Source organism: Hoplias malabaricus, unplaced genomic scaffold (genome assembly GCF_029633855.1).
Source record: "Hoplias malabaricus isolate fHopMal1 unplaced genomic scaffold, fHopMal1.hap1 scaffold_50, whole genome shotgun sequence".
Classification (NCBI taxonomy): Eukaryota; Metazoa; Chordata; class Actinopteri; order Characiformes; family Erythrinidae; genus Hoplias; species Hoplias malabaricus.
The window spans coordinates 42,501-57,500 of record NW_027100945.1 but is presented as its reverse complement, the minus strand read 5'-3'; the positions used below and the strand labels follow the sequence as shown (position 1 = coordinate 57,500).

At 56.9% G+C, this 15,000-nt stretch overlaps 1 non-coding gene across 1 annotated transcript; it reads right to left on the bottom strand.

The window, feature by feature from the left end:
- Positions 1-631: 631 nt before the first annotated feature.
- Positions 632-785, bottom strand: LOC136682438 (5.8S ribosomal RNA). Its single transcript, XR_010798645.1, has one exon. It is a non-coding gene; the product is annotated as a 5.8S ribosomal RNA (ribosomal RNA).
- Between the last annotated feature and the right edge of the window lie 14,215 nt (positions 786-15,000).

Sequence of the window (15,000 nt, the reverse complement as noted above, 5' to 3'; positions counted from 1 at the left end):
GTTCGCGAGGACTTGGTCCCGCGTCCGCACCGAGACGGATCTTACGGACTTCCGTACGCTACATTTCCCGGCCAACCCCGGTCAGGGGAAAGTGGGATTCAGCGCTGGGCTCTTCCCTGTTCGCTCGCCGCTACTAAGGGAATCCTTGTTAGTTTCTTTTCCTCCGCTTACTGATATGCTTAAGTTCAGCGGGTCGTCTCGTCTGATCTGAGGCCGCACACAGAGGTTTCTTATGCGGGGGCGAGGGCGGAGGCGGAGGGCCGAAGGCTAGGGGCGAGGGGCGAGAGCCCGGCCTGAGGCCGAACTCCGCGACACCCTCCCCCCACCCCGGCCGCTCGCCCGCCCGCTCACTCGCCCGCTCGCTGGGTTTAATCGGCACTCGCCACCCCCGCGTCCGACTGCGCGGAGCCCCGCTCGGGACTCGGGGAGAGACCGTAACGGACGTGGACCCGGACCTACTCGGCTCTCCCTCCGTTCCCTGTACGGAGCTCTCTCGCAACACGGGCCGCGTGGACTGGCTCGGAACCGAGTCTTCGTTTGGGAAGACGAAGGGCCGTTTTCAGGCCCTGCGAGCTTCCAGCCGCGGTCTCTCTCTCTCAGCGGGGGCGCGGAGACCGATCGATGGGTAAAGCGACCCTCAGACAGGCGTGGCCGCGGGATGGACCCCCGCGGCCGCAATATGCGTTCGAAATTTCGATGATCTGTGTCCTGCAATTCACATTAGTTAACGCAGATGGCTGCGTTCTTCATCGAAGCACGAGCCGAGTGATCCACCGCTAAGAGTCGTATTTGGGTTTGTGCCCGGCCCGTTACAGGCCGGGCGAAGGAAGCCATTCGAACACGAGACAATGTTTGACAATATTTCAAGCCGGGTGCCTTCCCCCCCGTGGAGGGGGAAGGTCATTGAACCTGGGCGTCACCACCGGACCGAGGAGTTACGGCCCGGGACGATCGCCCGAGTAGGTGCCCGAGACTTACGTGGTTTAGGAGACCGGGTCTAGGCACCCGCCGTTCCCGGCGAGGCCCAGGGTTTGGTTCGCTGCGTTACGGGTCCCGGTCTAAGGCATTCAGGCGTGCGCTCAAAGCCAAGCTCTCCACCCCGGAGGGTATGAGCGAGGCCCGGTGGTACGCTCCCAAGTCCCCGCTTAGGGGAAGGCGCTGGGTAGATCCCACCTAGTCAGGACCGGCGGGCACCGGCCGTCTCCTTCGGGTGTTTATAAACGCATCCGGGGTTCGTGAGGCCCCTTCAACTCGCGCACCGGCCTTAGACTATTATACGGTCCGTCTCTGCGAAGCCAACATCGGGGGTTATTGCATGCGCTCTTAAGCTCCGCTCTAACCCCGTGAGGGGAAAGAGTTTCGCCCGGCGGTACGCTCCCGTCCACCACCACCCCCTGTGCCGGGGGGATGGGTTCAGGGAGATCCCACCGAGGCCGGCGAGCACCGGCCAACGCCCTGGGGGTGAGTAAGCCCCTTTGACTCGCGCACGCACAATCAAGCCTTCAACGATCAATGGTTTTTTGGGTTTAACTACCCGGCGGGCGGCTCCGGCGCCACTCTTCCCCCCGCGAACGGGAGGGGCGGACCGGGGTACCTATGCACCTAAGGCGGTCCTCGCATAACCCCGAGTTCCGAAGCCGGCTCGCTACGTCCACCCACCCGGAGGGGGGAGAGACTCACGTCGGCCGACAACGAAAGGTACGAGGCTTCTGCGGTCCATACCTTGAAGGTACCCGCCGGGGGGGAGGTTCGGCCTCTCGAGTCCGACTCGACAACCGGCACGGACGGCGGGCGCCGACCGCGGCCAGGTCACCGTTATTGATCCTTCCGCAGGTTCCCCTACGAAAACCTTGTTACGACTTTTACTCCCTCTAGATGTCCGGGTTCGATCGACTTCCCATCGCCCGGAGGCGACCCCCGTTCGAGGGCCGCCCCGGGGACGGTCCGAGGACCTCACCGAGGCATCCGATCGGTAGTAGCGACGGGCGGTGTGTACAAAGGGCAGGGACTTAATCGACGCGGGCTGGTGACCCGCGCCTACTTGGAATTCCTCGTTCGAGGGGAATAGTTGCAATCCCCTGTCCCCAGCGGGGAATGGCGTTCATAGGATTGCCCGCACCTCTCGGCGTAGGGTAACTTACATGTTGAACCAGCCATTGTAGCTCACGTGCGACCCCGGACTTCTAAGGGCATCACAGACCTGTTATTGCTCCATTTCTCAAGTGGCTTCTGTGCCACAAATCGCTCTAAGAAGTTTAGCCACCGACCGCTGATTCCCACCGGGCGAACCCCAACCTTCAGGCCCGCGGTAAGCGGGAGGGCACCGGGGAGGGGAGAGGGAAGGCGAAGGCGAAGGACGGACAACCCACACCCGGAGAGCGGAACGAGGTGCGGACGGCATCGGGGAGGGAACCGAACGCGAAGGGGAGAGGCCGGAGCCACCCACTCGACGCAGAACTGAACCCCCGTCAACCGCATCACCTCCCCGAACCGATCCGGGGTAGAACCGGACCCCCGCCGAAACCCCCAACACCCCCACCCCGATGGGGACCCCCCGCGAACGGGGACCTTCGGGGATAGAGTCCGACCCAGGAGAGGGGCCGTGTAACTACTTAAAGGATGGGATCTCGTTCGTTACCGGAATTGACCAGACGAATCGCTCCACGAACTACCAACGGCCATGCACCACCACCCACAGAATCGAGAAAGAGCCGTCAATCTGTCAATCCTTACCGTGTCCGGGCCGGGTTAGGTTCCCCGCGTTGAGTCAAATTAAGCCGCAAGCTCCACTCCTGGTGGTGCCCTTCCGTCAATTCCTTTAAGTTTCAGCTTTGCAACCGTACTCCCCCCAGAGCCCAAAGACTCGTGGTTTCCCGGACGCTGCCCGGCGGGTCATAGTCGTTAACCCAACGCCGCCGGATCGCGGGTCGGCATAGTTTACGGTCGGAACTACGACGGTACCTGATCGTCTTCGATCCTCCGACTTTCGTTCTTGATTAATGAAAACATTCTTGGCAAATGCCTTCGCTTTTGTCCGTCCCGCACCGGTCTACGAATTTCACCTCTCTCGGTGCGGTACGAATGCCCCCGGCCGTCCCTCTTAATCATGACCTTTGGTCCGTCAAACCCACGAAATAGGACCAAGAGAGCGGTCGGATACCCCCCCGGCTCGGGGAACCGTGCGGCGGCCAGAAACGCCGGGCGTCACACCCGGGCGCCCCCGGCCCCACCCGGCCGCCTCGCCGAAGAGCTCCGACTCGCCCCCCATGGGAAGGCCTTATTCCATTATTCCTAGCTCAGTCCATTCAAGGCACGCTTCGGCCTGCTTTGAGCACTCTGTTTTGTTCAAAGTAAACGCACCGGACCCTTCCGCCCCCCACGTATTCACCGCGGCGGACGACCCAGCTAAGGGCCTCTCCGCGGAGGAAGGGAGCAGAGGACACCGGATGAGTAGGGACAAGGTCCCGCGACCTCCACCCAGAGACCCGCGGGGGGTCCCCACCCCGGAGAGGGGCAGCTTCCCACCGCGAAGTCCGGACGGGCAGAGGCCCGGCAGCCGGGACCCGTCCCCGGATCCAACTACGAGCTTTTTAACTGCAGCAACGTTAACATACGCTATTGGAGCTGGAATTACCGCGGCTGCTGGCACCAGACTTGCCCTCCAATGGGTCCTCACCCACGGACGTAGATTGAGTTCATTTCGGTCCCGAAACCTTCAAACGGGGCCTCGCACCGATATTTTTCGTCACTACCTCCCCGTGTCGGGAATGGGTAATTTGCGCGCCTGCTGCCTTCCTTGGATGTGGTAGCCGTTTCTCAGGCTCCCTCTCCGGAATCGAACCCAGATTCCCCGTTACCCGTGGTCACCACACGTAGTCCCGTAGACTACCGTCGAAAGTTGATAGGGCAGACACTCGAATGAGACGTCGCCGCCCCGAAGGGCTCTGCGATCGGCCAAAGGTTATCTAGAGTCACCAAAGCGGACCCGACCGGAGTCGGGAGGGGGTTTTTTGGTTCTGATAAATGCACGTATCCGTGGGGGGCGCCGAGGGGAAGGTGAACCAGTCACCGACCACCTCGAAACGGCACCCCCACTTCCAACGCTTCGTTTGCATGTATTAGCTCTGGAATTACCACAGTTATACCAAGTAACGTGTGGAGCGATCAAAGGAACCATAACTGATTTAATGAGCCATTCGCAGTTTCACTGTACCAACGCCCGTGTGTACTTAGACTTGCATGGCTTAATCTTTGAGACAAGCATATGATACTGGCAGGATCAACCAGGCCGATCCTCTGGTACTCAAACCCGGCTTGGGGAAAGAGAGAGAGTCGGTGGCGCGTGGAACTCGACCCCCACGAAGGAGGAAGAGACACGCACCGCGGAAAGGCTTTTCGAATGAGACCCCCCGGAGGTGGGTCTTCAATCGGGGGTTTGACAACTTGGAAAATGTACGATTCAAGGCCCGGACGGTGCAGGCTAGGGGCCGGTTCCTTCCCTCAATAGGATCCCGACCCTAAGGCACCACCGACTCGGACCTTTTAACGGACCCAAACTGTGGTGGAAATTAGACCGACGGATCGGCTAAGTCTCCCTCGGAACGATTCTGGGACAAGCGGACCCCCTATTACGGGGGGTCCCCGAGCCATAGAGGCTGGAGCACGTGGCGGGGAGGATCGTTCTAAAAGCCGGTATATTTCGGATTAGAAGCCTGCCCCTGGTGCTCCGGGTATGCCGCATTTCGAACGGGCGTAAAGGACGTCCGTTTAAGGGAAGAGAATGGAAGAGAATTTCCTGGCCCCCTCAAAGCGCGAGGAGGTCGGCATAGGTTTTACGGTACGCCCCCCCGGAGCCGTCTGATGTTCAGAAGACGAAGGGTTTTGCCCCCAATCTCGTAAGGTCGAGGGCTCACCACCGAACTTCCAGCCGCGGTCCTTGGTAGGACCGATACGCGGACAAGCCGCAAATCCTGGCCCCCTCGCAGTGCGAGGAGGTCGGCAAAGGTTTTACGATTCGCCCCCCGGAGCCTACGGTTAGTTTTCTCAATTTAAGAAGACGAAGGGGGTCGGGCCCGGGAACCGTAGACCGAGCGCCTCTTCCCCTGCGAACTTCCAGCCGCGGTCCATTTAAAAAGACCGATCCGTGACACCTCTAATGCGCTCTTTGCCTCCGGCCGTTTCCAGCGCGGGGGCCCGGTGGTGCGCTCCCAAGTCCCCGCGGAGGGGAAAATCTGGGAGATCCCACATTAGACCAAGCGGAACGCCGGTCTTCGCCTCAGGGGTTTGTATGCCCCTTTCGACTCGCGCACGGGCAAGAGTTAGGTTAGAACGGGGACAACTGCCGGCGGGCGGCCCGTCACACCCACCCCGCAAGTGGGCAGGTGGTCGGTGGCCTGTGGACCCGCCGCTCGGATTCGTTTAGTAGGAACCATACGGGGTACAACCCTCATACGCTCGACCCCCTCACGCCCAGGGAAGTGCTCACCTCCCTGGGCATATATCGAACGAATCATCGGGATTGAAGGGGAGGCCACCCAAACCATCCCCTTAGCCCAGAGGGGTGCCAGTCCTCGGGCTTCGGTATTCGCATCACCGGGGTCTACGGAGGTCTCGACTTAGGTTTTAAACACATCCAGAATGGGGGGGCCGGATTAACCACCACCCTAGCCCAGAGGGGTGCCAGTCCTCGGGCATGTCACTTCGCATCACCGGGGTCTACGGAGGTCTCGACTTAGGTTTTGAAAACCTCCAGAGGGTGGGGACATATCTTATCCCCACCCTAGCCCAGAGGGGTGCCAGTCCTCGGGCATGTCAATTCACATCACCGGGGTCTACGGAGGTCTCGACTTAGGTTTTGAAAACCTCCAGAGGGTGGGGCCTGACTTACCACCACCCTTAGCCCAGAGGTGTGCCACTCCTCGGGCATGGAATTCGCATCAACGGGGTCTACGGATGTCTCGACTTAGGTTTTGAACACATCCAGGGAAGCAGAGCGGACATTCCCATTATTTCAAGCCCATCGGGAAGCCACTCCCTTGGGCATAGCGTTTCGCATCGCTGTTACCCAAACTTACGTCTGATTTAATGCCTCCCTAATATCCCGACGGCACCAGGCTGAGAAACCATATGCCCACAGGATTCAAGGCGTTGGAACCTCGTTCGCATAGCCGACAACGATGAACCTCCCTCGGACTCGCTACAAGGCTTGAAGGAGGTCCTGATTTTCTTAAAATCTCAGGTGCGGGACTTAGAAAATTTTCACTTTAAAACCACAGACCTCCAGAGGAGAGACCGGGCTTATCACAAACTTAGCCCAGAGGGCGTCACTCCTCGGGCTTGAAACTTCGCATCACCGGGGTGTATGGAAGTCTTTGGTCCAGTTCTGCCAGTGCTCGTTGTCGAACTTAGAAATATTTCTAATTTTTTTAGACTTCCAGAGGGGAGGCCGAGCATACCAACCCCTTAGCCCAGAGGACGTCACTCCTCGGGCTTGTGTATTCGCATCAACGGGGTCCATGGAAGTCATTTTAGACCTCCAGAGGGGAGGCAACCCAAACCATCCCCTTAGCCCAGAGGTGTGCCACTCCTCGGGCTTGTGTATCCGCATCAACGGGGTCCATGGAAGTCATTTTAGACCTCCAGAGGGGAGGCAACCCAAACCATCCCCTTAGCCCAGAGGTGTGCCAGTCCTCGGGCTTTAAATACGCATCACCGGGGTCCATGGAAGTCATTTTTGACCTCCAGAGGGGAGGCAACCCAAACCATCCCCTTAGCCCAGAGGTGTGCCAGTCCTCGGGCTTTAAATACGCATCACCGGGGTCCATGGAAGTCATTTTTGACCTCCAGAGGGGAGGCAACCCAAACCATCCCCTTAGCCCAGAGGTGTGCCACTCCTCGGGCTTGTGTATTCGCATCAACGGGGTCCATGGAAGTCATTTTTGACCTCCAGAGAGTGGGGCCGGTCTTACCACCACCCTTAGCCCAGAGGGGTGCCAATCCTCAGGCATGTCACTTTGAATCACCGGGGTCTACGGAGGTCTCGACTTAGGTTTTGAAAACCTCCAGAAGGGGGGGCCTCTCTTACCACCACCCTAGCCCAGAGGGGTGCCAGTCCTCGGGCTTCGGTATTCGCATCACCGGGGTCTACGGAGGTCTCGACTTAGGTTTTGAAAACCTCCAGAAGGGGGGGCCTCTCTTACCACCACCCTAGCCCAGAGGGGTGCCAGTCCTCGGGCTTCAGTATTCGCATCACCGGGGTCTACGGAGGTCTTCACTTAGGTTTTGAAAACCTCCAGAAGGTGGGGCCACTCTTACCACCACCCTAGCCCAGAGGGGTGCCAGTCCTCGGGCTTCGGTATTCGCATCACCGGGGTCTACGGAGGTCTCGACTTAGGTTTTGAAAACCTCCAGAAGGGGGGGCCTCTCTTACCACCACCCTAGCCCAGAGGGGTGCCAGTCCTCGGGCTTCGGTATTCGCATCACCGGGGTCTACGGAGGTCTCGACTTAGGTTTTGAAAACCTCCAGAAGGGGGGGCCTCTCTTACCACCACCCTAGCCCAGAGGGGTGCCAGTCCTCGGGCTTCGGTATTCGCATCACCGGGGTCTACGGAGGTCTTCACTTAGGTTTTGAAAACCTCCAGAAGGTGGGGCCACTCTTACCACCACCCTAGCCCAGAGGGGTGCCAGTCCTCGGGCTTCGGTATTCGCATCACCGGGGTCTACGGAGGTCTCGACTTAGGTTTTGAAAACCTCCAGAAGGGGGGGCCTCTCTTACCACCACCCTAGCCCAGAGGGGTGCCAGTCCTCGGGCTTCGGTATTCGCATCACCGGGGTCTACGGAGGTCTTCACTTAGGTTTTGAAAACCTCCAGAAGGTGGGGCCACTCTTACCACCACCCTAGCCCAGAGGGGTGCCAGTCCTCGGGCTTCGGTATTCGCATCACCGGGGTCTACGGAGGTCTCGACTTAGGTTTTGAAAACCTCCAGAAGGGGGGGCCTCTCTTACCACCACCCTAGCCCAGAGGGGTGCCAGTCCTCGGGCTTCGGTATTCGCATCACCGGGGTCTACGGAGGTCTCGACTTAGGTTTTGAAAACCTCCAGAAGGGGGGGCCTCTCTTACCACCACCCTAGCCCAGAGGGGTGCCAGTCCTCTGGGCTTGAAACCCATCACCGGGGGTCCTCCGGATCACATTTGACCTCCAGAATTGGAAGGCCGAGCTTGTCACCAGCTTAGCCCAGAGGTTAGTCACTCCTCTGGGCTTGAATATCGCATCACCGGGGTCTATGGAAGTCTTTTCAAGGAGATCGGAACCAGCTAGAGCGCACCCCGCTCAGAGCGCACCTTCCTCGGCTACGGGTCCTTTAAGAGGCCGCAAGAGCATACTTACAAATAGGGCCCTTTAAATTTGCAGATTGAAACCGGGCCCGCCCTATCCCTATCTAGGATGACGTAAAGATCCGGGGAGTTTAAAAGACGGAAGACCGGCTAGGTTCATTACTCTCACCCCGGGGGTAAACAACAATGGCTCGGCGGCGTTGCTCTCTCTGCGAACAGGCGGTTTATGGCTACCGGGATCATTTACGATCGTTCCATCGACTAACTGCGGATGAGGTACAGTTTATTACTGCTCTTGATCGTTCCGGGGACGGTCGGAAAGGCACGGACTGTCCGATATGCAACGAAAAAATGCCGGTTAGCTTAGCGGCTCACCTACGCTCTAAGCACTCGCTCGAAGGCCTGGCCTTGAATGTGGCTTTATCTGCGGCAAAACGCACCAGAACTCTGTCTCTCTTGGACACATTTCGGGGGACTGGCCCTACCGATACTGACGAACACCCATCCACCTCTGGCCTCGACACCGGTGATCGCCGCATTGCGACCCCGACCCAAGTGTCTTCCAAATCCGCCACGGACGCACCGCTGCTAACCAATGTTCCCCCTAAGGGGCGATTGATACTCCCAAGCCGATTTAAGGACACCTTTGTCGGTAAGTCAATCGCTGAGTTTGCTTCATATCACCTTAGGGCCAATCCGACCGCTAAGGACATTGTGAACGGAAAGCAACGGGAGTCGCATGCGGTCAGGTTCCTAATTCACTGTGCCCCAAAACTGTGCGCATATTCGGACGTTAGTTTTGTGAACCACCGTAAGGTTCGGAGCTGGCTGGAACAATTAACCTCTCTCGGTTACGCTGACACCTCGATTAAAATGCTGCTATACGACGCGAAGGCGTACATGGGGTATCTGTCCGCATTTAAACCCAACAGTGCCGGACTGACGGCCAAGGAATTTGAACGCATTAAGTTAAGTTTCACCAAGGCGAACCGTGACATAGCTAGGAACATAACCGGCCATCGGCAGCGCTTTAAGCGGTTCAAATTGGGAATCATTCCGCCCTGCGATCATTTCAGAATTTTCTTAGCGAAGGCCGACAAGATTATACCAAGACTATTGGCTAAGGAAACGCCCCTACGCCATTCCACCATGAACCTATTGCAGGGCTTTCTGATGGGAACCATAGCCGTTATTAGCGGCCACAGATCGGTTGTGATTACCAACATGTTAGTGGAAGAACTGGAAAATGTGGAAATGTTGGATTCGGGGTGCATCATTTATGTAAGGACCCACAAAACTAACGCTGCATTCGGGGATGCACCTGTGGCTCTGTCGCCTAAGGAGATTTCGTGGTTGAACTGTTTGGTACAAGCCTACGAGGTCAAGCCTCGCTACGTTTTCGAAACCCGGGGGCGGCAAATACGACGACCGAACACCATGCTGAGAGCAGCCTGGCGGAGGGCAAGGCTCAATGGCCCAATTGGTTTCAATTTGATTAGGACCGCCGTTTCGAATCAGGTAATGTATCTTAAATGGCTATTCGAATCTCAGTTTCAGTTCCTGGGGCTAAATTTGCTTATATTTCCCCCACAGATTTCGTCACTACCGCTAGACCAACGGACCAATATCACCACTGCCATGTGCCATGATCCCGCAACGGCCCAAAGGTTCTACCGCGATGGATTGACCGGCTCTCAACTGTTGGAAGCACGGATGAACCGGCTGTCTGCACTCGATTCAAGCCGGACTTGACACCCCATTGAACCGCAATCATTTTCAATAAAATGCCGTTTAACCAAATTGTGTATTCATTCATTCTTTACCGCAGAAATGTATCAATCCATTGCCTAGGAATGAACCACTCTCATTGGGCATGAATTTCGCCTCGCACCGGGGTCTACGAGGGGTAAGTCGTACTATAACTTACAAAATTTCACCCGAAGGATCGCCACTTCCTTCGGGCTTCAGATGTAAGATCGTTCCGTCCCATACCCCCATCTCGGTTCCAAGAACCGGTTTCGATTTTCACTTAGCCCAACAAGGTGTCACTCTTTCGGCATGAATTTCGCATCGCACCGGGGTCTACGGAGGTCTCCACTTGGAAACATCCGAGGGTAAGTCGTACTATAACTTACAAAATTTCACCCGAAGGATCGCCACTTCCTTCGGGCTTCAGATGTAAGATCGTTCCGTCCCATACCCCCATCTCGGTTCCAAGTACCTCTTTCGATTTTCACTTAGCCCAGAAGGCACCACTCTTCGGGCATGTCACTTCGCATCACCGGGGTCTACGGAGGTCTCCACTTGGAAACATCCGAGGGTATGTCGTACTATAACTTACAAAATTTCACCCGAAGGATCGCCACTTCCTTCGGGCTTCAGATGTAAGATCGTTCCGTCCCATACCCCCATCTCGGTTCCAAGTACCTCTTTCGATTTTCACTTAGCCCAGAAGGCACCACTCTTCGGGCATGTCACTTCGCATCACCGGGGTCTACGGAGGTCTCCACTTGGAAACATCCGAGGGTATGTCGTACTATAACTTACAAAATTTCACCCGAAGGATCGCCACTTCCTTCGGGCTTCAGATGTAAGATCGTTCCGTCCCATACCCCCATCTCGGTTCCAAGTACCTCTTTCGATTTTCACTTAGCCCAGAAGGCACCACTCTTCGGGCATGTCACTTCGCATCACCGGGGTCTACGGAGGTCTCCACTTGGAAACATCCGAGGGTATGTCGTACTATAACTTACAAAATTTCACCCGAAGGATCGCCACTTCCTTCGGGCTTCAGATGTAAGATCGTTCCGTCCCATACCCCCATCTCGGTTCCAAGTACCTCTTTCGATTTTCACTTAGCCCAGAAGGCACCACTCTTCGGGCATGTCACTTCGCATCACCGGGGTCTACGGAGGTCTCCACTTGGAAACATCCGAGGGTATGTCGTACTATAACTTACAAAATTTCACCCGAAGGATCGCCACTTCCTTCGGGCTTCAGATGTAAGATCGTTCCGTCCCATACCCCCCATCTCGGTTCCAAGTACCTCTTTCGATATTCACTTAGCCCAGAAGGCACCACTCTTCGGGCATGTCACTTCGCATCACCGGGGTCTACGGAGGTCTCCACTTGGAAACATCCGAGGGTATGTCGTACTATAACTTACAAAATTTCACCCGAAGGATCGCCACTTCCTTCGGGCTTCAGATGTAAGATCGTTCCGTCCCATACCCCCATCTCAGTTCCAAGTACCTCTTTCGATATTCACTTAGCCCAGAAGGCACCACTCTTCGGGCATGTCACTTCGCATCACCGGGGTCTACGGAGGTCTCCACTTGGAAACATCCGAGGGTATGTCGTACTATAACTTACAAAATTTCACCCGAAGGATCGCCACTTCCTTCGGGCTTCAGATGTAAGATCGTTCCGTCCCATACCCCCATCTCGGTTCCAAGTACCTCTTTCGATTTTCACTTAGCCCAGAAGGCACCACTCTTCGGGCATGTCACTTCGCATCACCGGGGTCCATGGAAGTCATTTTAGACCTCCAGAGAGTGGGGCCAGTCTTACCACCACCCTTAGCCCAGAGGTGTGTCACTCCTCGGGCATGTCACTTCGCATCACCGGGGTCTATGGAAGTCATTTTAGACCTCCAGAGAGTGGGGCCGGTCTTACCACCACCCTTAAGCCCAGAGGGCGTCACTCCTCGGGCATGAAATTCGGATTACCGGGGTCTACGGATGTCTCAACTTAGGTTTTGAACACATCCAGAGAGTGGGGCCGGTCTTACCACCACCCTTAAGCCCAGAGGGCGTCACTCCTCGGGCATGAAATTCGGATTACCGGGGTCTACGGATGTCTCAACTTAGGTTTTGAACACATCCAGAGGGGGTGGCCTCACTTACCACCACCCTAGCCCAGAGGGCGTCACTCCTCGGGCATGAAATTCGCATCACCGGGGTCCATGGAAGTCATTTTAGGCTTCCAGAGAGTGGGGCCGGTCTTACCACCACCCTTAGCCCAGAGGGCGTCACTCCTCGGGCATGAAATTCGCATCACCGGGGTCCATGGAAGTCTCGACTTAGGTTTTGGAAACCTCCAGAGAGTGGGGCCGGTCTTACCACCACCCTTAGCCCAGAGGGCACCACTCCTCGGGCTTTAAATTCAGATAACCGGGGTCCATGGAAGTCTCGACTTAGTTTTTGAACACTTCCAGAGGGGGGGCCGGGCTTACCACCACCCTTAAGCCCAGAGGTGTGTCACTCCTCGGGCATGGAATTCGCATCAACGGGGTCTACGGATGTCTCGACTTAGGTTTTGAACACATCCAGGGAAGCAGAGCGGACATTCCCATTATTTCAAGCCCATCGGGAAGCCACTCCCTTGGGCATAGCGTTTCGCATCGCTGTTACCCAAACTTGTGTCTGATTTAATGCCTCCCTAATATCCCGACGGCACCAGGCTGAAAAACCATATGCCCACAGGATTCGAGGCATCTGAACCCCTTTCGCATAGCCGACAACGATGAACCTCCCTCGGACTCGCTACAAGGCTCGAGGAGGGTCCTGATTTTCTTAAAATCTCAGGTGCGGGACTTAGAAAAATTTCACTTTAAAACCACAGACCTCCAGAGGAGAGACCGGGCTTATCACCTCCTTAGCCCAGAAGGCACCACTCTTCGGGCATGTCACTTTGCATCACCGGGGTCCATGGAAGTCTCGACTTAGGTTTTGGAAACCTCCAGAGGGGGGGCCAAGCATACCACCACCCTTAGCCCAGAGGTTCATCACTCCTCGGGCATGAAATTCGGATAACCGGGGTCCATGGAAGTCTCGACTTAGGTTTTGAACACTTCCAGAGGGGGGGGCCGGGCTTACCACCACCCTTAGCCCAGAGGTTCATCACTCCTCGGGCATGAAATTCGGATAACCGGGGTCCATGGAAGTCAATTTTGACCTCCAGAGAGGGGGGGCCGGGCTTACCACCACCCTAAGCCCAGAGGGCGTCACTCCTCGGGCATGAAATACGCTACACCGGGGTCCATGGAAGTCTCGACTTAGGTTTTGGAGACATCCAGAGGGGGGGCCGGGCTTACCACCACCCTTAGCCCAGAGGGCGTCACTCCTCGGGCATGAAATACGCTACACCGGGGTCCATGGAAGTCAGTTTAGACCTCCAGAGAGGGGGGGCCGGGCTTACCACCACCCTTAGCCCAGAGGGCACCACTCCTCGGGCTTTAAATTCGCATCACCGGGGTCCATGGAAGTCAATCTAGACCTCCAGAGAGGGGGGGCCGGGCTTACCACCACCCTTAGCCCAGAGGTCATCACTCCTCGGGCATGAAATTCGGATAACCGGGGTCCATGGAAGTCTCGACTTAGGTTTTGGAGACATCCAGAGGGGGGGGCCGGGCTTACCACCACCCTAAGCCCAGAGGGCACTACTCCTCGGGCATGAAATTCGGATAACCGGGGTCCATGGAAGTCAGTTTAGACCTCCAGAGGGGGGGCCGGGCTTACCACCAGCCTTAGCCCAGAGGGCACCACTCCTCGGGCATGAAATACGCTACACCGGGGTCCATGGAAGTCAGTTTAGACCTCCAGAGAGGGGGGGCCGGGCTTACCACCACCCTAAGCCCAGAGGGCGTCACTCCTCGGGCATGAAATACGCTACACCGGGGTCCATGGAAGTCAGTTTAGACCTCCAGAGGGGGGGCCGAGCATACCACCACCCTTAGCCCAGAGGTGTGCTCCTCATCGGGCATGAAATACGCTTCTCCGGGGTCCATGGAAGTCATTCGAGACCTCCAGAGGGGGGGCTGGGCATACCACCACCCTTAGCCCAGAGGTGAGTCACTCCTCGGGCATCAAATTCGCATCACCGGGGTCCATGGAAGTCAGTTTAGACATCCAGAGGGGGGGCCGAGCATACCACCACCCTTAGCCCAGAGGTGTGCTCCTCATCGGGCATGAAATACGCTTCTCCGGGGTCCATGGAAGTCATTCGAGACCTCCAGAGGGGGGGCTGGGCATACCACCACCCTTAGCCCAGAGGTGAGTCACTCCTCGGGCATCAAATTCGCATCACCGGGGTCCATGGAAGTCAGTTTAGACATCCAGAGGGGGGGCCGAGCATACCACCACCCTTAGCCCAGAGGTGTGCTCCTCATCGGGCATGAAATACGCTTCTCCGGGGTCCATGGAAGTCATTCGAGACCTCCAGAGGGGGGGCTGGGCATACCACCACCCTTAGCCCAGAGGTGAGTCACTCCTCGGGCATCAAATTCGCATCACCGGGGTCCATGGAAGTCAGTTTAGACATCCAGAGGGGGGGCCGAGCATACCACCACCCTTAGCCCAGAGGTGAGTCACTCCTCGGGCATCAAATTCGCATCACCGGGGTCCATGGAAGTCAGTTTAGACCTCCAGAAAGTGGGGCCGAACCTACCACCAACCTTAGCCCAGAGGGCGTCACTCCTCGGGCTTCAAACTCCCATCGCCGGGGTCCCATGGAAGTCTCGACTTAGGTTTTGAACCGTTCCGGGGGTCACCTCCAGTGAGATAACGCGGAAATCTCACTATATTCATGCCCACAGGCGAACCAGAGCCTTGGGCTTGTCATAGTTACATACGGTGTACCCAAACTTTCGTCTTTTCTAAAGGAAC